Source organism: Pleurodeles waltl, chromosome 10 (assembly GCF_031143425.1).
Source record: "Pleurodeles waltl isolate 20211129_DDA chromosome 10, aPleWal1.hap1.20221129, whole genome shotgun sequence".
Classification (NCBI taxonomy): domain Eukaryota; kingdom Metazoa; phylum Chordata; class Amphibia; order Caudata; family Salamandridae; genus Pleurodeles; species Pleurodeles waltl.
Window position 1 is genome coordinate 505,202,946 of NC_090449.1, and position 22,000 is coordinate 505,224,945.

Consider the following 22,000-nt stretch of genomic DNA (forward strand, 5'->3'; position numbering starts at 1 on the left):
AAACAAGTGACAGTAGGGCAAGAAAAGTAACAAGCATTGTCAAAGGCAATAGGTCTCAACCATACACGAACTAATGGCCTTGACAATGTATTTTGGGTGTCTGCTGTTCAGCATGGCTAATAGTGGTATCAAGTGTAAGAGTTTGGGGGGGGGGTTAGAATGGATTTGCTGGAATGTCACAGTGGAGAAGTAGAGTGTCGTAGAGTTCTGTGGTTCAATGGCAGTGTCGTAGGGTGGGCTACAATGGAATGAGGTGGGTGTGATTGGGGTTAATTGGAGTGGGGTACTTGTGTTTAGGGGCAGGGATCAGGGTAGTTTTAGTATTAGGGGTGGGGTACTTCTGGACCTTAGGATTTTGAGGTGGGGTCGCAAGCTAACCATACTGGCCGTTTCCACACATGCCTTTACTAGGCAATGGAGAAGAAAAAAAAAAGAAAAAAAAAAACACTGATGTAGAGACATGAGTGGCAACAACGCGGTCGTTCCGACTGCGCTGTTCAGGCATGCGCGGTTCCAGCATTCCTTGTCCCATCATACATTCTATCCCACCGGTCTAGTAGTAAAATGTCCAAGAAATCTATAACCTCCTCCTGATAGGACAGAAGGAGGCCTCAAACCATCTCAGAGTTGATCTTGCAAGGTCTCTAGGAATGCACCAAGCTATAAAAGAGCCAGGACAAGCTGGAAGGCCTGCATGTTTTGGTGAGGGTCAGAAGGGGTTGACTTGGGAGAAAGAGTTGGAGAACTCAGTCAGAACGTAGTTACCTTGATTAGTCCTAGTCATTGCTTTGACATCTTCAAACACCAGGAAAGTTTACACTCTGTAAGTAAACAAGCATACAAAATGAGGACTAGTAAACCGTGCTCCTGAGAAATACAAAGCATCTTTCGAAAGGAAAAGTAGGTCTTAGACTATTAAAACATCTCTATCTTAATATTGCGAACTCTGCAGCAATTGAGAAAGCTATAAGGGATCCAGGTGTAGCTGGAATCTCTCTAGACAGAGCCTACAGTTTCCGGGAAAGTTAGAGGCTTTACTTCGTTATGTTGTGTGTCACATTTCAGGGGCTGCATTTCTGCTGCCTGGAAACCAGACAGTCACAATATATGAGATGAAAACTAAGATACTCAAGCTTCATGAGCACATCCTATTTACACAGGTAAATTACAGCATCTCCAGAAACTGCCCGACATACAGAATCATCTCCAATATTCACTTGCAAGCTCTGCAGGAATGTACCAGACTAAAAAGGAGGCATGTGCAAAGTGTACACATTGAGAAAGTTACCAGAGCTTTCATTTGCACTTTACCTGGTTCAGTATGATGCATTGTAGGGACCCTGTTTCAATAGCCGTTTGACTGGTTAGTTGCTGTGTAGAAAAGCAGAAATAATAATTTAAATTGCTCCATAAACATCAATGATAAGCATAATACCAACCCCTTCCCCAGTTCTCATAGAAAGATGGTCAAGAAATCTAAAAACACATCCTGATGGGGCAGAGGAAGTATTCAAAGTATCCCAGGGTTGATCTTGCAAGCTCTGCGCAAATGTACTGAGCTATGGAAGAGCTCAACCAAGCTGAAGAGCCTACATATTTTGGAGATCACGTAAAAAATGATTTGGTTTCTGAGAAAGAAGTTTGAGAACTCAACCACAACCCCATTACCTTGATTAGGTAGGTGTTGTCGGGAGAAACTGAAAGCATCCTCAAAAGGGCAGTAATCCTCATACTTCCAGATCTTATTGTCAAAACACTGTAGTCACACCATAATTGGAAATGTTTTGACAGATGACATCCTCATAATTGAGTGTGATCCAGGAACGTACTAAACCATACAACAGAACCTGGAAGTCAAGCGTAGTGTAGAATGGATTTGCTGGAATGTCACACAGTGGAGGAGGAGTAGAGTGTCGTAGAGTTCTGTGGTTCAATGGCAGAGTGTTGTGGGGTGGACTACAATGGAATGAGGTGGGTGGGATTGGGACTAATTTGAGTGGGGAGGATTGGGTGGGTGGTTTGGACTGGAGTGATATGGGTGGGGTGGATTAGAATCACTGGACTGGAGTGTTGAATACTGGAGTGGGATGGACTGGGGAGGAGGGGGGCTGACTGTTCTGGACTGAGATAGACCGTTCTGGATTGGAGCGGGGCAGACCGTTCCGGAATGGATTGGAGTGGAGCAGATTGGGAAGTGGCAGACTGCTTTGGATTGGAGTGGACAGACTAGAGAGGGGAAGATTGTACAAGGGTGGATTTAAGTGGGGCAGATTAGAGCATACAGATGGTTTTGGATTGGAGCATATGGGAGTGAGTTTGACTGGAGTGGAGCAGACTATTGGATTAGAGGGGACACACTGGAGTGGGGAAGATTAGATTGGACAGAATGTATTGCAGTGGATTGGTGTGGGATAAAGTTGGGTGGGTTGGGGTGTACTGCACAGTTAGGTTTCAAAGTATAATTTCATAAATTACACAGACAATGTTGCGTTGTAATATTTCAAACAAGATAAACATATTTTTTTGATAAGGGCCCCCACCTGCAAAACCAAAATAAAACGGGAGAAGAAAGTGACAATAGAAGACTTAGAAAAATCAAAAAAAAGTGAGCCATTTAAAAAACAAACAAAAAAAAAAAAGCACACACAGACACGCACATCACAAACACTTTGCTATTTTGTTTGTACTGCTTGAAACGTTTCTGCCAGTCCCATGCCTTCTGTTTCCAACAACAATAAATTAAAAATAATAAATTAGTACCTCAGTCACGTTTGGAGCAGAAGACAGGCACAGACTAAGTTTAATCAATCAGTGCTGGGTCCCTGCACCACAAGGAGGAACTGAGAAGATGCCAGGCCTGAAATGGACGAATTATGAGGCTGAACACAAGAGTCCTGCAAGCGAGATGCACGAGCTAGTGCATGCACGTTGCTGGCTCAACCCTAAAAACAAAGCACGCTATGACGGGGGCCACGTGTTAATGATTTTCAGAGGGAGGAAAGTAAAGCAACAAAGTAAGGGAGATTTTTTTCTTGATGAGAAAGAGTATCCACTGAAGGAACTCAAACAGAGTGAAAGAAGATCACACAATGATGACAGGAGATGGGCAGGTTCCAGCAACAACAGGAGAAACCATAAGAAACTGGCACCTACAAGAAGGTAGTAGCAGGCTGCAAGGAGTGGCACTGAAGCTAACAAATGGTGAGCAACAGGTGAGCTCCAAGCCCATTTTTGTAAACAATAGTGTCTCGCAAGCCAGAGCATGCGGGCCACGCTAAAGCGACCCTAAAAGGGGGGCACCAAGCTCAATTTAGTTGTTGTAATGAAATTTCTAGGCCACGTACACTGAATAGAAGTACATCCTTTGCCTTGGGTGGTTTTAGCCTTACTACACTGTACCTCAATGAGGTGATATTCCAATATTGAGATGTGTATTTTTGGTTCCCTTTTATGGTACTGCATGCGAGCCAAATATAACCAAATGGAATACCACACAGAGGAATGCTACAGTGATTGAGACAGATGCAACAATTTCACAAACTTGTTTTGAGGGTGGGTGGTCAGTCAACTAAAGATGTTTTGCATACCATCTAATGTAATACAACAAAGACAGGGGTGAATAAGTAGCTGCTTTCAGCTTCACTAATCTGACAATTACACTGCAGGGATCATGTTTCTCTAGCCAGGTGACAGGAGAGATGCTGAGTAGGTAAAAAAGAACAATGAATATAGATCGTTCTTTAAACGCCACCAATATCCCACCTCCCCAAACTGGTCTAGTAGAGAAATTGTGCAAGAAATCTATAACCTCCTACTGATGGGACAGAAGGAGGCCTCAAACCATCTCGGAGTTGATCTTGCAAGGTCTCTAGGAATGCACCAAGCTATGGAAGAGCCAGGCCAAGCTGGAGGGCCTGCATATGATGAACGGTAGAAGGGGTTGGCTTGGATGAAAAGAGTTGGAGAACTCTGTTACCTTTATTAGTCTTAAGCTCTGCTTTGACATCTTCAAAATCCAAGAAAGTTTACGCTCTGTAAATGAACAAGCAAACAAAATGAGAAATAGTAAACTGTGCTCCTGAGAAATAAAAAGCATACTTTGAAAGGAACAGTATTTGTTAGACTATTAAAACATCTCTATCTCAATCTTGCAAACTCTGCAGCAATGGAGAAAGCTATAGGGGAGCAAGGTATAGCTGGAATCTCCGCATAGCATTCAAGTTAAGTTATCAGAGGTCATTCGCATTTATGTAGTTTATCACATTGCAGACAATGTGTTTCTGCTGCAAGGGAAACAGACAGTTATGGTATATGAGATAAAGACAAAAATATACTCAGGCTCCATGAGCACAACATCCTACATACATGTAAATCACAGAATCTCTTTTTTCTCAGGAATCAGACATATAGAACAATCTTTAATATTCTTTTGGAAGCTCTACAGGAATGTACCAGACTAGCGAGAAGCAACAATGTACCAGGTGACAGGAAAGTTGCTATCTTAGGGAAAAAAACAATGAATATAGATTGTTTTTTAAAACGCAACTGTCAAATATTATATCCCACCAGGGAACATCCGGAACAACTTACGTTACCGCAAGCAGAACCACGGGGTTGTGTTAACGACTCCCTTTTTCTCTACCTTAACCATGCTTGTGCTGAACACCACACATGCGTGGTTAAGGCAGAGAAAAAGGGAGAGTGCATCGGGAGAGGACGCCGTCAGGTAAGTGGGGCTGGGGCAGGTATGGGGGTAGTTTTTAGGGGCAGGGTGGAGAAGAGGAGAATCTGGGCAGTTCTGTTTTTTAGGGGTGAGGTAGGTTTGTTTTGGGGTGGAGTCAGATTTTCTTTCGTTTTTGGGGGTGTGGGTTTGAGGTAGTTCGTTTTTTGCGAGTGAGGATCAGGGTAGTTTCGTTTATGGGGTAGATTGGTTTTTGGGGGGGTTGGTTGTTTTTCGGGCGGGTGGGTGTTGGGGTACTTGTTTTTAGGGGCAGGTAGTTTTAGTATTAGGGGTCGGGTACTTCTGGGCCTTAGGATTTTGAGGTGGGGGGGTGGTGGTGTCGCATGCTATAACCATACTGGCAGTTCCCACACGCCTTTACTAGGCAATGAAAAAAAAATATGTATATCGATGTAGAGGCATGCGTGGTGGTAACGTGGTGGTCGTGTCGACTGCGCTGTTCAGACGTGCGTGGTTCCAGCATTCCTTGTCCCATCATACATTCTATCCCACCTCTTCCACCAGTCTAGTAGAAAAATGTCCAAGAAATCTATAACCTCCTCCTGAAAGGACAGAAGGAGGCCTCAAACCATCTCAGAGTTGATCTTGCAAGGTCTCTAGGAATGCACCAAGCTATAAAAGAGCCAGGACAAGCTGGAAGGCCTGCATGTTTTGGTGAGGGTCAGAAGGGGGTGACTTGGGAGAAAGAGTTGGAGAACTCAGTCAGAACATAGTTACCTTGATTAGTCTTAGTCATTGCTTTGACATCTTCAAACCCCAGGCAAGTTTACACTCTGTAAATAAAAAAGCATACAAAATGAGGACTAGTAAACCGTGCTCCTGAGAAATACAAAGCATCATTCGAAAGGAAAAGTAGGTCTTAGACCATTAAAACATCTATCTTAATCTTGCGAACTCTGCAGAAATGGAGAAAGCTATAAGGGAGCCAGGTGTAACTGGAATAGCTCTCGACAGACGGCCATGGTGCTTTAAATCGGCTCGCTTATGTCAACTGTTTGACTTCCTATTTTCAATTTATGTGGCAAGAAAAGTCCAGTTAGGCATTTACGATCCTAACAGCTCTTACTCTAGCAAATGCGAGACACAACGCATTGCAAATGGTTGTTTCCATTACGATTACCAGACTGCTAACCCATGATTGGAGCTAGACAGAGCAAGTACCTCATGGTGGCAGGGGTTCAAAGTTGCCCCTCTGGACCCAACTCCCTCTTCAGATTGATCGTTTTGAGAGTTACGCATTTACAAGCTACATATCCATTACAGATTACATATTTGGGAATGTTAAAAAGGATTAAAGTCACACAAATACATATTACACATTTACAGAGTTGAAGTGGAAAGGTTGTTATAGCACTTGAGTCTCAGGGTCACATCATCAAATGTCAGTGCGTACATCTGGTGTAGAACTTGGGGAGGAGTGATTTTGCAAGAAAAAAAAAAAAAAGGTCTTTGGAAGATAAGTGTTTTAAAAGGTCCATTTTGAAGATCTGGAAAGAGGTGGTGGTACAAAGGTTTGGTGGTAGTGAGTTCCAAATTCTAGTTGTAGTACCTGAGAAAGATTGCACCATAAGTATTTTACTTTTGAAAGCTGGTGGTTTGAGCAGAAGGTTTTCAGCATTTCATGAAGGTCTACAGCCACTTGATATCTTGAGTTTGTTTGCTAGGTAGCGAGGGTGTGAAAATGTGAATGGCTTTATGGGTGATACAAGCAGTCTTGTATGTGTATATTATCACTATAGGGGTGATATTCCTCCTGTCTGGATGGTAGATTGTATCTTAGCACGAGCTCTCCCAAGGCATGGCCTCTCAGAAGCTTTCACTTGGGTATATGCGCAGACCTTTAGAAGCCATCAAAGAGCTGTTGTAAGGAAATGCCTCCTTGGCATGGTTGCCCCCTGACTTTTTGCCTTTGCTGATGCTATGTTTACAATTGAAAGTGTGCTGAGGCCTGCTAACCAGGCCCCAGCACCAGTGTTCTTTCCCTAACCTGTACTTTTGTATCCACAATTGGCAGACCCTGGCATCCAGATAAGTCCCTTGTAACTGGTACTTCTAGTACCAAGGGCCCTGATGCCAAGGAAGGTCTCTAAGGGCTGCAGCATGTCTTATGCCACCCTGGAGACCTCTCACTCAGCACAGACACACTGCTTGCCAGCTTGTGTGTGCTAGTGAGGACAAAACGAGTAAGTCGACATGGCACTCCCCTCAGGGTGCCATGCCAGCCTCTCACTGCCTATGCAGTATAGGTAAGACACCCCTCTAGCAGGCCTTACAGCCCTAAGGCAGGGTGCACTATACCATAGGTGAGGGTACCAGTGCATGAGCATGGTGCCCCTACAGTGTCTAAATAAAACCTTAGACATTGTAAGTGCAGGGTAGCCATAAGAGTATATGGTCTGGGAGTCTGTCAAACACGAACTCCACAGCACCATAATGGCTACACTGAAAACTGGGAAGTTTGGTATCAAACTTCTCAGCACAATAAATGCACACTGATGCCAGTGTACATTTTATTGTAAAATACACCACGGAGGGCACCTTAGAGGTGCCCCCTGAAACTTAACCGACTATCTGTGTAGGCTGACTAGTTTTAGCAGCCTGCCACAAACCGAGACATGTTGCTGGCCCCATGGGGAGAGTGCCTTTGTCACTCTGAGGCCAGTAACAAAGCCTGCACTGGGTGGAGATGCTAACACCTCTCCCAGGCAGGAATTGTCACACCTGGCGGTGAGCCTCAAAGGCTCACCTCCTTTGTGCCAACCCAGCAGGACACTCCAGCTAGTGGAGTTGCCCGCCCCCTCCGGCCAGGCCCCACTTTTGGCGGCAAGGCCGGAGAAGATAATGAGAATAACAAGGAGGAGTCACTGGCCAGTCAGGACAGCCCCCAAGGTGTCCTGAGCTGAGGTGACTCTAACTTTTAGAAATCCTCCATCTTGCAGATGGAGGATTCCCCCAATAGGGTTAGGATTGTGACCCCCTCCCCTTGGGAGGAGGCACAAAGAGGGTGTACCCACCCTCAGGGCTAGTAGCCATTGGCTACTAACCCCCCAGACCTAAACACGCCCTTAAATTTAGTATTTAAGGGCTACCCTGAACCCTAGAAAAATGAGATTCCTGCAACAAGAAGAAGGACTGCCCAGCTGAAAACCCCTGCAGCGGAAGACCAGAAGACGACAACTGCCTTGGCTCCAGAAACTCACCGGCCTGTCTCCTGCCTTCCAAAGATCCTGCTCCAGCGACGCCTTCCGAAGGGACCAGCGACCTCGACATCCTCTGAGGACTGCCCCTGCTTCGAAAAGACAAGAAACTCCCGAGGACAGCGGACCTGCTCCAAGAAAAGCTGCAACTTTGTTTCCAGCAACTTTAAAGATCCCTGCAAGCTCCCCGCAAGAAGCGTGAGACTTGCAACACTGCACCCGGCGACCCCGACTCGGCTGGTGGCGATCCAACACCTCAGGAGGGACCCCAGGACTACTCTAAGACTGTGAGTACAAAAACCTGTCCCCCCTGAGCCCCCACAGCGCCGCCTGCAGAGGGAATCCCGAGGCTTCCCCTGACCGCGACTCTTTGAACCTAAAGTCCCGACGCCTGGGAGAGACCCTGCACCCGCAGCCCCCAGGACCTGAAGGACCGGACTTTCACTGGAGGAGTGACCCCCAGGAGTCCCTCTCCCAAGTGGAGGTTTCCCCGAGGAATCCCCCCCTTGCCTGCCTGCAGCGCTGAAGAGATCCCGAGATCTCTCATAGACTAACATTGAAAACCCGACGCTTGTTTCTACACTGCACCCGGCCGCCCCCGCGCTGCTGAGGGTGAAATTTCTGTGTGGACTTGTGTCCCCCCCGGTGCCCTACAAAACCCCCCCCGGTCTGCCCTCCGAAGACGCGGGTACTTACCTGCAAGCAGACCGGAACCGGGGCACCCCCTTCTCTCCATTCTAGCCTATGTGTTTTGGGCACCACTTTGAACTCTGCACCTGACCGGCCCTGAGCTGCTGGTGTGGTGACTTTGGGGTTGCTCTGAACCCCCAACGGTGGGCTACCTTGGACCAAGAACTGAACCCTGTAAGTGTCTTACTTACCTGGTAAAACTAATCAAAACTTACCTCCCCTAGGAACTGTGAAAATTGCACTAAGTGTCCACTTTTAAAACAGCTATTTGTCAATAACTTGAAAAGTATACATGCAATTTTGATGATTTGAAGTTCCTAAAGTACTTACCTGCAATACCTTTCGAATGAGATATTACATGTAGAATTTGAACCTGTGGTTCTTAAAATAAACTAAGAAAAGATATTTTTCTATATAAAAACCTATTGGCTGGATTTGTTTCTGAGTGTGTGTACCTCATTTATTGGCTATGTGTATGTACAACAAATGCTTAACACTACTCCTTGGATAAGCCTACTGCTCGACCACACTACCACAAAATAGAGCATTAGTATTATCTATTTTTACCACTATTTTACCTCTAAGGGGAACCCTTGGACTCTGTGCATGCTATTCCTTACTTTGAAATAGCACATACAGAGCCAACTTCCTACATTGGTGGATCAGCGGTGGGGTACAAGACTTTGCATTTGCTGGACTACTCAGCCAATACCTGATCACACGACAAATTCCAAAATTGTCATTAGAAATTGATTTTTGCAATTTGAAAAGTTTTCTAAATTCTTAAAAGACCTGCTAGGGCCTTGTGTTAGATCCTGTTTAGCATTTCTTTTAAAGTTTAAAAGTTTGGTAAAAGTTTGAATTAGATTCTAGAACCAGTTTTAGTTTCTTAAAAAGTATTCCAACTTTTAGAAGCATAATGTCTAGCACAGATGTGAATGTGGTGGAACTCGACACCACACCTTACCTCCATCTACAGATGAGAGAGCTAAGGTCACTCTGTAAACTAAAGAAAATAGCAATGGGCCCCAAACCTACCAAAGTACAGCTCCAGGAGCTTTTGGCAGAGTTTGAAAAGGCCAACCCCTCTGAGGATGGCAACTCAGAGGATGAAGATAGTGACTTGGAGGGAAATTCCCCCCCTCCAGTCCTACTTAGGGAGAGCAGGGCTTCTCAAGCCCTGACTCCACAAATAATAGTCAGAGATGCTGGTTCCCTCACAGGAGGGACCAACAACTCTGAAATCACTGAGGATAACTCCAGTGAAGAGGACATCCAGCTAGCCAGGATGGCCAAAAGATTGGCTTTGGAAAGACAGATCCTAGCCATAGAGAGGGAAAGACAAGAGATGGGCCTAGGACCCATCAATGGTGGCAGCAACATAAATAGGGTCAGAGATTCTCCTGACATGTTGAAAATCCCTAAAGGGATTGTAACTAAATATGAAGATGGTGATGACATCACCAAATGGTTCACAGCTTTTGAGAGGGCTTGTGTAACCAGAAAAGTGAACAGATCTCACTGGGGTGCTCTCCTTTGGGAAATGTTCACAGGAAAGTGTAGGGATAGACTCCTCACACTCTCTGGACAAGATGCAGAATCTTATGACCTCATGAAGGGTACCCTGATTGAGGGCTTTGGATTCTCCACTGAGGAGTACAGGATTAGGTTCAGGGGGGCTCAAAAATCCTCGAGCCAGACCTGGGTTGACTTTGTTGACTACTCAGTGAAAACACTAGATGGTTGGATTCAAGGCAGTGGTGTAAGTAATTATGATGGGCTGTACAATTTATTTGTGAAAGAACACCTGTTAAGTAATTGTTTCCATGATAAACTGCATCAGCATCTGGTAGACCTAGGACCAATTTCTCCCCAAGAATTGGGAAAGAAGGCGGACCATTGGGTCAAGACAAGGGTGTCCAAGACTTCAACAGGGGGTGACCAAAAGAAAGGGGTCACAAAGACTCCCCAGCAGAAGGGTGATGAGACAACCAAAACTAAAAATAGTAAAGAGTCTTCTACAGGCCCCCAAAAACCTGCACAGGAGGGTGGGCCCAGAGCCTCTTCACAAAACAATGGGTACAAGGGTAAAAACTTTGATCCCAAAAAGGCCTGGTGTCATAGCTGTAAACAGCATGGACACCAAACTGGAGACAAGGCCTGTCCCAAGAAAGGTTCCACTCCAAACTCCCATCCAGGTAACACTGGTATGGCTAGTCTCCAAGTGGGATCAACAGTGTGCCCAGAGCAAATCAGGGTCCACACTGAAGCTACTCTAGTTTCTGAGGGTGGGGTGGATTTAGCCACACTAGCTGTCTGGCCGCCTAACATGCAAAAATACAGACAGCAACTCTTAATTAATGGGACTAGAATAGAGGGCCTGAGGGATACAGGTGCCAGTGTCACCATGGTGACAGAGAAACTGGTTTCCCCTGGCCAATACCTGACTGGAAAAACTTACACAGTCACCAACGCTGACAATCAGAGAAAAGTACATCCCATGGCAATGGTTACTTTAGAATGGGGAGGGGTCAATGGCCTGAAACAGGTGGTGGTCTCCTCAAATATCCCAGTGGACTGTCTGCTTGGAAATGACCTGGAGTCCTCAGCATGGGCTGAGGTAGAACTAAAAACCCATGCAGCAATGCTGGGTATCCCTGAACTGGTGTGTGTGAAAACGAGAGCACAATGCAAGGCACAGGGTGAAAAAGTAGAGCTGGAGTCTGGAAAAATGGCCCAGCCTACCAAGAGAACAGGAAAGTCAGTTGGGAAACCAACTGCAACACAGCAAAAGAAAGGGAACCTCTCTTCTCAGGAAGAAGTTCTGCCCTCTGAGGGAACTGAGCCTTTGGAGCTTGAACCTTACCAGGTTGAGCTCTTAGGCCCAGGGGGACCCTCCAGGGAGGAGCTGTGTAAGGGACAAGAAACCTGTCCCTCTCTTGAAGGCCTTAGGCAGCAAGCTGCTGAAGAGTCCAAAGGCAAGAAAAATGGAACGCATAGGGTCTATTGGGAAGATGGACTCCTGTACACTGAGGCCAGAGACCCCAAACCTGGTGCCACTAGGAGAGTGGTAGTGCCTCAGCTGTTCAGAGAGTTCATCCTAACATTGGCCCATGACATTCCCCTTGCTGGACATTTGGGACAAACCAAGACGTGGGAGAGGTTAGTCAACCACTTCTACTGGCCCAATATGTCCAACATGGTTAAGGAGTTTTGCCTCTCCTGCCCCACCTGTCAAGCCAGTGGTAAGACAGGTGGGCACCCAAAGGCCCCCCTCATTCCACTTCCAGTGGTGGGGGTGCCCTTTGAAAGAGTGGGTGTGGACATAGTTGGTCCACTGGAACCTCCCACAGCCTCAGGAAATATGTATATCCTGGTAGTAGTGGATCATGCTACCAGGTATCCTGAAGCTATTCCCCTTAGGTCGACTACTGCCCCTGCAGTAGCCAAGGCCCTCATTGGTATCTTTACCAGAGTGGGTTTCCCTAAGGAGGTGGTGTCTGACAGAGGTACCAACTTCATGTCAGCATACCTAAAGCACATGTGGAATGAGTGTGGAGTGACTTATAAATTCACTACACCTTACCATCCACAAACTAATGGCTTAGTTGAGAGATTCAACAAGACATTAAAAGGCATGATCATGGGGCTCCCAGAAAAACTCAAAAGGAGGTGGGATGTCCTCCTGCCATGTCTGCTTTTCGCTTACAGGGAGGTACCACAGAAGGGAGTAGGGTTCTCACCCTTTGAACTTCTGTTTGGTCATCCTGTAAGGGGACCACTTGCCCTTGTTAAAGAAGGCTGGGAGAGACCTCTCCATGAGCCTAAACAGGACATAGTGGACTATGTACTTGGCCTTCGCTCTAGAATGGCAGAGTACATGGAAAAGGCAACCAAAAACCTTGAGGCCAGCCAACAGCTCCAGAAGTTTTGGTATGACCAAAAGGCTGCACTGGTTGAGTTCCAACCAGGGCAGAAAGTCTGGGTTCTGGAGCCTGTGGCTCCCAGGGCACTCCAGGACAAATGGAGCGGCCCTTACCCAGTACTAGAGAGGAAGAGTCAGGTCACCTACTTGGTGGACCTGGGCACAAGCAGGAGCCCCAAGAGGGTGATCCATGTAAACCGCCTTAAGCTCTTCCACGACAGGGCTGATGTCAATCTGTTGATGGTAACAGATGAGGATCAGGAGGCAGAGAGTGAACCTCTCCCTGATCTTCTGTCATCAGACCCAAAAGATGGTACAGTAGATGGAGTGATCTACTCAGACACCCTCTCTGGCCAACAGCAAGCTGATTGTAGGAGAGTCCTACAACAGTTTCCTGAACTCTTCTCCTTAACCCCTGGTCAGACACACCTGTGTACCCATGATGTGGACACAGGAGACAGCATGCCTGTCAAGAACAAAATCTTTAGACAGTCTGACCATGTTAAGGAAAGCATCAAGGTGGAAGTCCACAAGATGCTGGAATTGGGAGTAATTGAGCGCTCTGACAGCCCCTGGGCTAGCCCAGTGGTCTTAGTCCCCAAACCTCACACCAAAGATGGAAAGAAAGAGATGAGGTTTTGTGTGGACTACAGAGGGCTCAATTCTGTCACCAAGACAGATGCCCATCCAATTCCAAGAGCTGATGAGCTCATTGATAAATTAGGTGCTGCCAAATTTCTAAGTACCTTTGACTTGACAGCAGGGTACTGGCAAATAAAAATGGCACCTGGAGCAAAAGAAAAGACAGCATTCTCCACACCTGATGGGCATTATCAGTTTACTGTTATGCCCTTTGGTTTAAAGAATGCCCCTGCCACCTTCCAAAGGTTGGTGAATCAAGTCCTTGCTGGCTTGGAGTCCTTTAGCACAGCTTATCTTGATGATATTGCTGTCTTTAGCTCCACCTGGCAGGACCACCTGGTCCACCTGAGGAAGGTTTTGAAGGCTCTGCAATCTGCAGGCCTCTCTATCAAGGCATCCAAATGCCAGATAGGGCAGGGAACTGTGGTTTACCTGGGACACCTTGTAGGTGGAGGCCAAGTTCAGCCACTCCAACCCAAGATCCAGACTATTCTGGACTGGGTAGCTCCAAAAACCCAGACTCAAGTCAGGGCATTCCTTGGCTTGACTGGGTACTACAGGAGGTTTGTGAAGGGATATGGATCCATTGTGACAGCCCTCACTGAGCTCACCTCCAAGAAAATGCCCAAGAAAGTGAACTGGACTGTGGACTGCCAACAGGCCTTTGACACCCTGAAACAGGCAATGTGCTCAGCACCAGTTCTCAAAGCTCCAGATTATTCTAAGCAGTTCATTGTGCAGACTGATGCCTCTGAACATGGGATAGGGGCAGTTTTGTCCCAAACCAATGATGATGGCCTTGACCAGCCTGTTGCTTTCATTAGCAGGAGGTTACTCCCCAGGGAGCAGCGTTGGAGTGCCATTGAGAGGGAGGCCTTTGCTGTGGTTTGGTCCCTGAAGAAGCTGAGACCATACCTCTTTGGGACTCACTTCCTAGTTCAAACTGACCACAGACCTCTCAAATGGCTGATGCAAATGAAAGGTGAAAATCCTAAACTGTTGAGGTGGTCCATCTCCCTACAGGGAATGGACTTTATAGTGGAACACAGACCTGGGACTGCCCATGCCAATGCAGATGGCCTTTCCAGGTTCTTCCACTTAGAAAATGAAGACTCTCTTGGGAAAGGTTAGTCTCATCCTCTTTCGTTTGGGGGGGGGTTGTGTAAGGAAATGCCTCCTTGGCATGGTTGCCCCCTGACTTTTTGCCTTTGCTGATGCTATGTTTACAATTGAAAGTGTGCTGAGGCCTGCTAACCAGGCCCCAGCACCAGTGTTCTTTCCCTAACCTGTACTTTTGTATCCACAATTGGCAGACCCTGGCATCCAGATAAGTCCCTTGTAACTGGTACTTCTAGTACCAAGGGCCCTGATGCCAAGGAAGGTCTCTAAGGGCTGCAGCATGTCTTATGCCACCCTGGAGACCTCTCACTCAGCACAGACACACTGCTTGCCAGCTTGTGTGTGCTAGTGAGGACAAAACGAGTAAGTCGACATGGCACTCCCCTCAGGGTGCCATGCCAGCCTCTCACTGCCTATGCAGTATAGGTAAGACACCCCTCTAGCAGGCCTTACAGCCCTAAGGCAGGGTGCACTATACCATAGGTGAGGGTACCAGTGCATGAGCATGGTGCCCCTACAGTGTCTAAATAAAACCTTAGACATTGTAAGTGCAGGGTAGCCATAAGAGTATATGGTCTGGGAGTCTGTCAAACACGAACTCCACAGCACCATAATGGCTACACTGAAAACTGGGAAGTTTGGTATCAAACTTCTCAGCACAATAAATGCACACTGATGCCAGTGTACATTTTATTGTAAAATACACCACGGAGGGCACCTTAGAGGTGCCCCCTGAAACTTAACCGACTATCTGTGTAGGCTGACTAGTTTTAGCAGCCTGCCACAAACCGAGACATGTTGCTGGCCCCATGGGGAGAGTGCCTTTGTCACTCTGAGGCCAGTAACAAAGCCTGCACTGGGTGGAGATGCTAACACCTCTCCCAGGCAGGAATTGTCACACCTGGCGGTGAGCCTCAAAGGCTCACCTCCTTTGTGCCAACCCAGCAGGACACTCCAGCTAGTGGAGTTGCCCGCCCCCTCCGGCCAGGCCCCACTTTTGGCGGCAAGGCCGGAGAAGATAATGAGAATAACAAGGAGGAGTCACTGGCCAGTCAGGACAGCCCCTAAGGTGTCCTGAGCTGAGGTGACTCTAACTTTTAGAAATCCTCCATCTTGCAGATGGAGGATTCCCCCAATAGGGTTAGGATTGTGACCCCCTCCCCTTGGGAGGAGGCACAAAGAGGGTGTACCCACCCTCAGGGCTAGTAGCCATTGGCTACTAACCCCCCAGACCTAAACACGCCCTTAAATTTAGTATTTAAGGGCTACCCTGAACCCTAGAAAAATGAGATTCCTGCAACAAGAAGAAGGACTGCCCAGCTGAAAACCCCTGCAGCGGAAGACCAGAAGACGACAACTGCCTTGGCTCCAGAAACTCACCGGCCTGTCTCCTGCCTTCCAAAGATCCTGCTCCAGCGACGCCTTCCGAAGGGACCAGCGACCTCGACATCCTCTGAGGACTGCCCCTGCTTCGAAAAGACAAGAAACTCCCGAGGACAGCGGACCTGCTCCAAGAAAAGCTGCAACTTTGTTTCCAGCAACTTTAAAGATCCCTGCAAGCTCCCCGCAAGAAGCGTGAGACTTGCAACACTGCACCCGGCGACCCCGACTCGGCTGGTGGCGATCCAACACCTCAGGAGGGACCCCAGGACTACTCTAAGACTGTGAGTACAAAAACCTGTCCCCCCTGAGCCCCCACAGCGCCGCCTGCAGAGGGAATCCCGAGGCTTCCCCTGACCGCGACTCTTTGAACCTAAAGTCCCGACGCCTGGGAGAGACCCTGCACCCGCAGCCCCCAGGACCTGAAGGACCGGACTTTCACTGGAGGAGTGACCCCCAGGAGTCCCTCTCCCTCGCCCAAGTGGAGGTTTCCCCGAGGAATCCCCCCCTTGCCTGCCTGCAGCGCTGAAGAGATCCCGAGATCTCTCATAGACTAACATTGAAAACCCGACGCTTGTTTCTACACTGCACCCGGCCGCCCCCGCGCTGCTGAGGGTGAAATTTCTGTGTGGACTTGTGTCCCCCCCGGTGCCCTACAAAACCCCCCCCGGTCTGCCCTCCGAAGACGCGGGTACTTACCTGCAAGCAGACCGGAACCGGGGCACCCCCTTCTCTCCATTCTAGCCTATGTGTTTTGGGCACCACTTTGAACTCTGCACCTGACCGGCCCTGAGCTGCTGGTGTGGTGACTTTGGGGTTGCTCTGAACCCCCAACGGTGGGCTACCTTGGACCAAGAACTGAACCCTGTAAGTGTCTTACTTACCTGGTAAAACTAATCAAAACTTACCTCCCCTAGGAACTGTGAAAATTGCACTAAGTGTCCACTTTTAAAACAGCTATTTGTCAATAACTTGAAAAGTATACATGCAATTTTGATGATTTGAAGTTCCTAAAGTACTTACCTGCAATACCTTTCGAATGAGATATTACATGTAGAATTTGAACCTGTGGTTCTTAAAATAAACTAAGAAAAGATATTTTTCTATATAAAAACCTATTGGCTGGATTTGTTTCTGAGTGTGTGTACCTCATTTATTGGCTATGTGTATGTACAACAAATGCTTAACACTACTCCTTGGATAAGCCTACTGCTCGACCACACTACCACAAAATAGAGCATTAGTATTATCTATTTTTACCACTATTTTACCTCTAAGGGGAACCCTTGGACTCTGTGCATGCTATTCCTTACTTTGAAATAGCACATACAGAGCCAACTTCCTACAGCTGTCTTTTTTTTTTTTTTTTTTTAAACGCAGTTTTACGCTGCACGAGCTGGACCAGAAGATATTGAAGCCCTTTACATAAGCACCAGTTATACTGCATGAGACCACTTTAATTTGTGTTTTTTTTTATTTTTTTAAAGGCACTAATGTAATTGGTTCGACCCGAGTACCACCAACTCCTGCATGGCATCCTTCAGACGACTTGGTAAATTAAAAGAAAGTTAGTTATGAAAAAGATTTTTTTTTTGCCATTTTATTTGTCCTGCTGGGCACGTTTTTGCCTGTCACACGCCTTCTGTTTGCAGCAGACAAGAAATTAAAAAGAATAAAACAGTACTACATTCACACGGGGAGCAGTGGACGGACACTAAATAAGTTGAATCAATCAGCGCATAGTCCCTGTGCCACACAGGGGGAACGGAAATAATGGCAGGCCTGAAGTGAACGAATTACGAGACTGAAGAAGAGTGCCAGGCCATCTAACAAATGGTGAGCGATATGCAGGCTACAAGCCCTTTGCGGTACACAACAGTCTTGCAAGTGAGAAGCACGCGCTAGCGCATGCACTCACAGAGTCGACCCTAAAAACAAAAAGCACGCTATGACGTGGGCCGTATGTAATGCTTTTCAGGGAGTAGGGAGACAAGCAAAAAGGTAAGGGATAAAGTTCTCTTGATCAGTAAGAGCACCCACTGAAGAAACTCAAAGTTCGAGTGATAGAAGGCCAGACAACGAGGACAGGAGATGGGTGGGTTCAAGGAAACAATAAGAAACTTGCCCCAACAAGGACAGAGAAGCAGGCTGGAATGAGGAGTGACAAAGAGAACAAATGGTAAGCAATAGATGGGTTCCAAGACAATTTTTATAAACAATAGTATCACACAAGCAAGAGCACACAGGCCACGCAGAAGCAACATTAAACAGGGGGCACCAAGCTAAATTCAGTTGATGTAATGAAACTGCTCGTTGACATACACTTTGAATAGAAGTATCTGCATCACCGTGGGTGGCTTTTAGCCTTACTGCACTGTACCCCAATGAGGGTAGGCACTAATATGAAGATGTGTATGTTTGGTTCCCTTTTATGGTAATGCATGTTTGCAAAATCAAATACCACCCAAGGGAATGCTTACAGTGAACGAGAGTGATGCAACGATTTCCCAAACTTGGTTTGAGGGTGGGTGATCAGCCATCTAATGTAATACAAAAAAGACATTTTTTGGAGAAAAGAAAAAAGTGAACCGCTGCTTTCAGCTTCATTAATCCAATATTTACAAACGACCCACAGCACACCAAGTAGCTACTTGTAGAACTAGTCTTACGGTTTTTGGATTGCCAACTAATAGAAATTCCATTTATAGATTGTAGGTAGTAGCCTATTAATGTATAATCTGATTTGTAGAGCGCATAGCTACTTCTTTTGAAGTGTACCAATGCTAGAATTATGCAAGGGTGGTGGGGGTAGCTTCAAACATCACCAACAAGCCAAGATTTAAAAACAAATCCAGGTTTTTAACTGTTTACTGAAGGAAGCATTGGAAGATAACTGCCGCAGTTTACCTACCAGACTATTCCAAACGTTAGGGACTATATTTTTAATAGAACAGCTGAAACTGGACTCTCAGTAGTGCATTCATTCTTGTTTGTGATACACCTAAATACAGCTCCGCATGAATAAATAGGTTAAGGAGGAGCCCAAGCAAAATGGAAGGCCTGTACATACTGGACAGAATAAGGGGTGAAGTCAGCAGGGACCTTTTGTTTGCAAGTTACCTGGTTTTGTATGATGCACTGCAGGGGCCTCGTTTCTCTAACCTGGTGACAGGAAAGTTGCTGTGTAGGAAAAATGAACAATGACTATAGATTGATCTTTAAAACATCACTGTCAAGTACTATATCCCACCTTCTCCCACCGGCCTAGTAGAAACATGTCCAAGAAATCTATAACTTCCTTCCGATAGGACAAAAGGAGGCCTCAAACCATCTCGGAGTTAATCTTGCAGGGTCTCTAGGAATGCACCAAGCTATGGAAGAGCTAGGCCAAGCTGGAAGACCGGCATATTTTGGTGAGGGTCGGAAGGGGTTGGCTTGGGTGAAATGAGATGGAGAACTCAGCAACAAGTTTGTTACCTTGATTAGTCTTAGGCATTGCTTTGACATCTTCAAAATCCAGGAAGGTTTACGCTCTGTAAATAAACAAGCATACAAAACAAGTAATAGTAAACTGTGCTCCTGGGAAATACAAAGCATGCTTTGAAAGGTAAAATATTTGTTAGACCATTAAAACATATCTATCTTAATCCTGCAAACTCTGCAGGAATGGAGAAAGCTATACGGAGATCCGGGTGCAGCTAAGATCTCTGCCCATAGCATACAGGTTCAGCGAAAGTTATCAGAGACCACTAGCATGTTATGTACTTTGTCACATTGCAGGGGCTGTGTTTCTGCTGCAAGGGCACCACACAGCCACGACATACGAGACGAAAACAGATACTCATGCTCCATGAGCACATCCTACAATCATGTAAATCACGGCAACTCATTTCTCAGGAAAGTGTGACATATATATCAAACTCCAATATTGTCTTGCAAGTTCTGCAGAATTGTACCAGACTAGACAGTAGGCCTGTGCATACTGTACACATTGAGAACGTTATCAACCCCTAATTTGTACTTTACCTGGTTCAGTATGATGCATTGTAGGGGCCATGTTTTTATAGCCGTGAGACAGGTTAGTTGCTGTGTAGAAAAAGGAAAGAAAAATAATAACTTAGATCGCTCCATAAACACCAATGTCAGGCAATACCAACCCCTTCCCCAGTTCTCAAAGAAAGATGTCCACGAAATCAAAAAACACACCATGATGGAGCGGGGGGGGGGGGTTTCTTCAAAATATCATAGGATTGATCTTGCATGTTCTGCATGAATGCACTGAGCAACAGATGAGGTCCACAAAGCTGAAGGGCCTGCATATTTTGGTGAACAGGTAAGAAGTATTATTTTGGGGAGAAAGAAGTTTGAGAACTCAACCGCGACCCTATTACCTTGATTAGGTAGTTGTAGTCCGGAGATTAAAGCATCCTCAAAAAGATCAGTAATCCTCATACTTTCAGATCATAAAATTAAGCCACTGTAGTCACACCATCATGGGAAGTGTTTGGACATGAAATCCTCATAATTGAGTGTGATCCAAGAACACACTATCCCACACAACAAAACGTGGAACTCAAGGAAAAAACAGTAGAATGCAATTTAGTAAGAAAGTGAGAGACACAAAAACACACTTCATTTACGAAAAAAAAACAATGATTTTATAGCAACGCTGCACAGCACTTCTGCTAAATATGCTGGAAAAAAACACACAATAGTGACACCCCCCTGCGTTTTGCATTCCATTCTCCCATTTCACTTATTCCTCTGCTCCATTTGGCAAGATTGTGTGCATTTAGAATGGATATAAAAGTTGCTCGTAAGCTTGCGATTAAAGATTGACTGAATATAACCAGCAGAAGGGAAGAAGTTGCCATTATCATGGTATTTTCACAAAGAGGCATTATGGGGGTAAAGGGAGTCTTTGCAGCAAGTAGCAGTGTGCTAAGTTCTCAGGTCTACTGCTTTAACGAACCATTTAAAACTGGGCAAATCGTACACACTGCCTATGCAGCCGTCTGCCGATCTAACTTATCAGCACTTCGATTCTGAAAGACATGAACACCATCGTAATACCATGACACGGCCCAAACATAATTAGCATTCACACACACCGGGGTTTTGTTTTTTGGTATGGTGATTCAATTTTCATCACAATAGCTGAACATGCTCCGGTAAGTGCATTGGGTTTGTGCAGCACCTCCTTTGACACAAACAGATAACTTTGCTACAGCTCATTAAGGAGTAAGAACTATTCCCCCTCTGAGAAACGTTGGAAAAATAAAATTCGAGAGGATGGCCACTGGGGAGAAAATGTGGAGTTACGGCCGGAACCGTCTAGTATGGAGCTCGGGAACCAGGTCCGATCTCGGCGTCGGCTTAACTTCTTGTGTTTCTGAGCAAATCGTTTGCCTGAAGAATGAATGTGAGTTTGCCTAACATAACTGGTGCTAATTTAAAGCTTGCCAATAACTTTGGGTCGAATTCGCGGCACACACAAAAATAAGGCACTGCCTCTGCACGGGCAGGAGCCACAGCGGCAACAATCAAGTAAAATGCGGGAGGGTTCGCCACCCCTTAACTGAATAGCACAGTTCTGAATCTACGCATCTCAACCAGACCGCAACCTTCAAAACCAATCTTCTACAATGTGCTCGGTGACTGAGGCCCCAAGCTCACCCCCTAGGATACGAGATTCTGGACTATAACATTTTTCAGAACTAGCATTCATACAACTCCCACACGTCCTCGTACATTACGAGCGGACAAATCGCACGGCACTAGGCCGCCCGTATACTTCGATCAAGAGCAACTTCCTGTCCTACAATTTGCCGCACGTGGCAGAAGGCGCCGAGATATTCGGCCAAACGCCCCCACACTACAGGAGGCCGGTTCTTCAGGTCCGCAAAATCAACCACCGCTGATCAGCGATCACACAAACCGCATGCACTAGGCTATACGGACCAAAGCCAACCGCCAGACCCTTACCGACGCGAACCGGAGAGGAAGTGGCAGAGCAGGAGCCGCCTTCCCAGCCAGGCACAACGACAGAGAAGAAAGACTAGCAATACATTAAAGAAGCAGTAAGCCCCGGAGAGATGAAAAACAGACTTCGGCCCACACGTTTGTAGAAAACATTTGGAGGCGTCGGATGGAGGGCTATGTTGCCGTCCTCTCATACTTCCATCATTCGGTAGTTACACTATTGACTTTATTCCTTTGGGTAGCAGATGAATTGTATTTAACATTTTACACAGACCTTGGGGATAGGGCTACATAATGAAATATTTTCCTTCCTAGTAAATTGAT

The 22,000-nt window shown here is 46.3% G+C and overlaps 1 long non-coding RNA gene and 3 other non-coding genes across 6 annotated transcripts in view; all 4 read right to left on the bottom strand.

Annotated features, from left to right (window-relative positions):
• LOC138261668 (uncharacterized) overlaps positions 1–21,737 on the bottom strand; it is a 72,591-nt gene extending 50,854 nt beyond the window's left edge. Inside the window, exons 1-8 of one of the 3 annotated variants that reach the window (XR_011199132.1) lie at positions 21,680–21,737; positions 19,721–19,780; positions 19,172–19,227; positions 18,815–18,874; positions 5,459–5,514; positions 3,977–4,032; positions 1,312–1,371; positions 766–821 (exon numbers count right to left, since the gene is read on the bottom strand). This is a non-coding gene — a long non-coding RNA (uncharacterized lncRNA). Of the gene's footprint in view, positions 1–765; positions 822–1,311; positions 1,372–3,976; positions 4,033–5,458; positions 5,515–18,814; positions 18,875–19,171; positions 19,228–19,720; positions 19,857–19,900 lie in introns of those variants that run through there. The other 2 variants (XR_011199133.1, XR_011199131.1) reach the window with 2 other exon arrangements.
• LOC138262516 (small nucleolar RNA SNORA9) lies at positions 563–696 on the bottom strand. The gene has a single exon (XR_011199244.1). It is a non-coding gene; the product is annotated as a small nucleolar RNA SNORA9 (small nucleolar RNA).
• Positions 3,787–3,920, bottom strand: LOC138262518 (small nucleolar RNA SNORA9). The gene has a single exon (XR_011199245.1). It is a non-coding gene; the product is annotated as a small nucleolar RNA SNORA9 (small nucleolar RNA).
• LOC138262515 (small nucleolar RNA SNORA9) lies at positions 5,256–5,389 on the bottom strand. The gene has a single exon (XR_011199243.1). It is a non-coding gene; the product is annotated as a small nucleolar RNA SNORA9 (small nucleolar RNA).
• Positions 21,738–22,000: the final 263 nt, after the last annotated feature.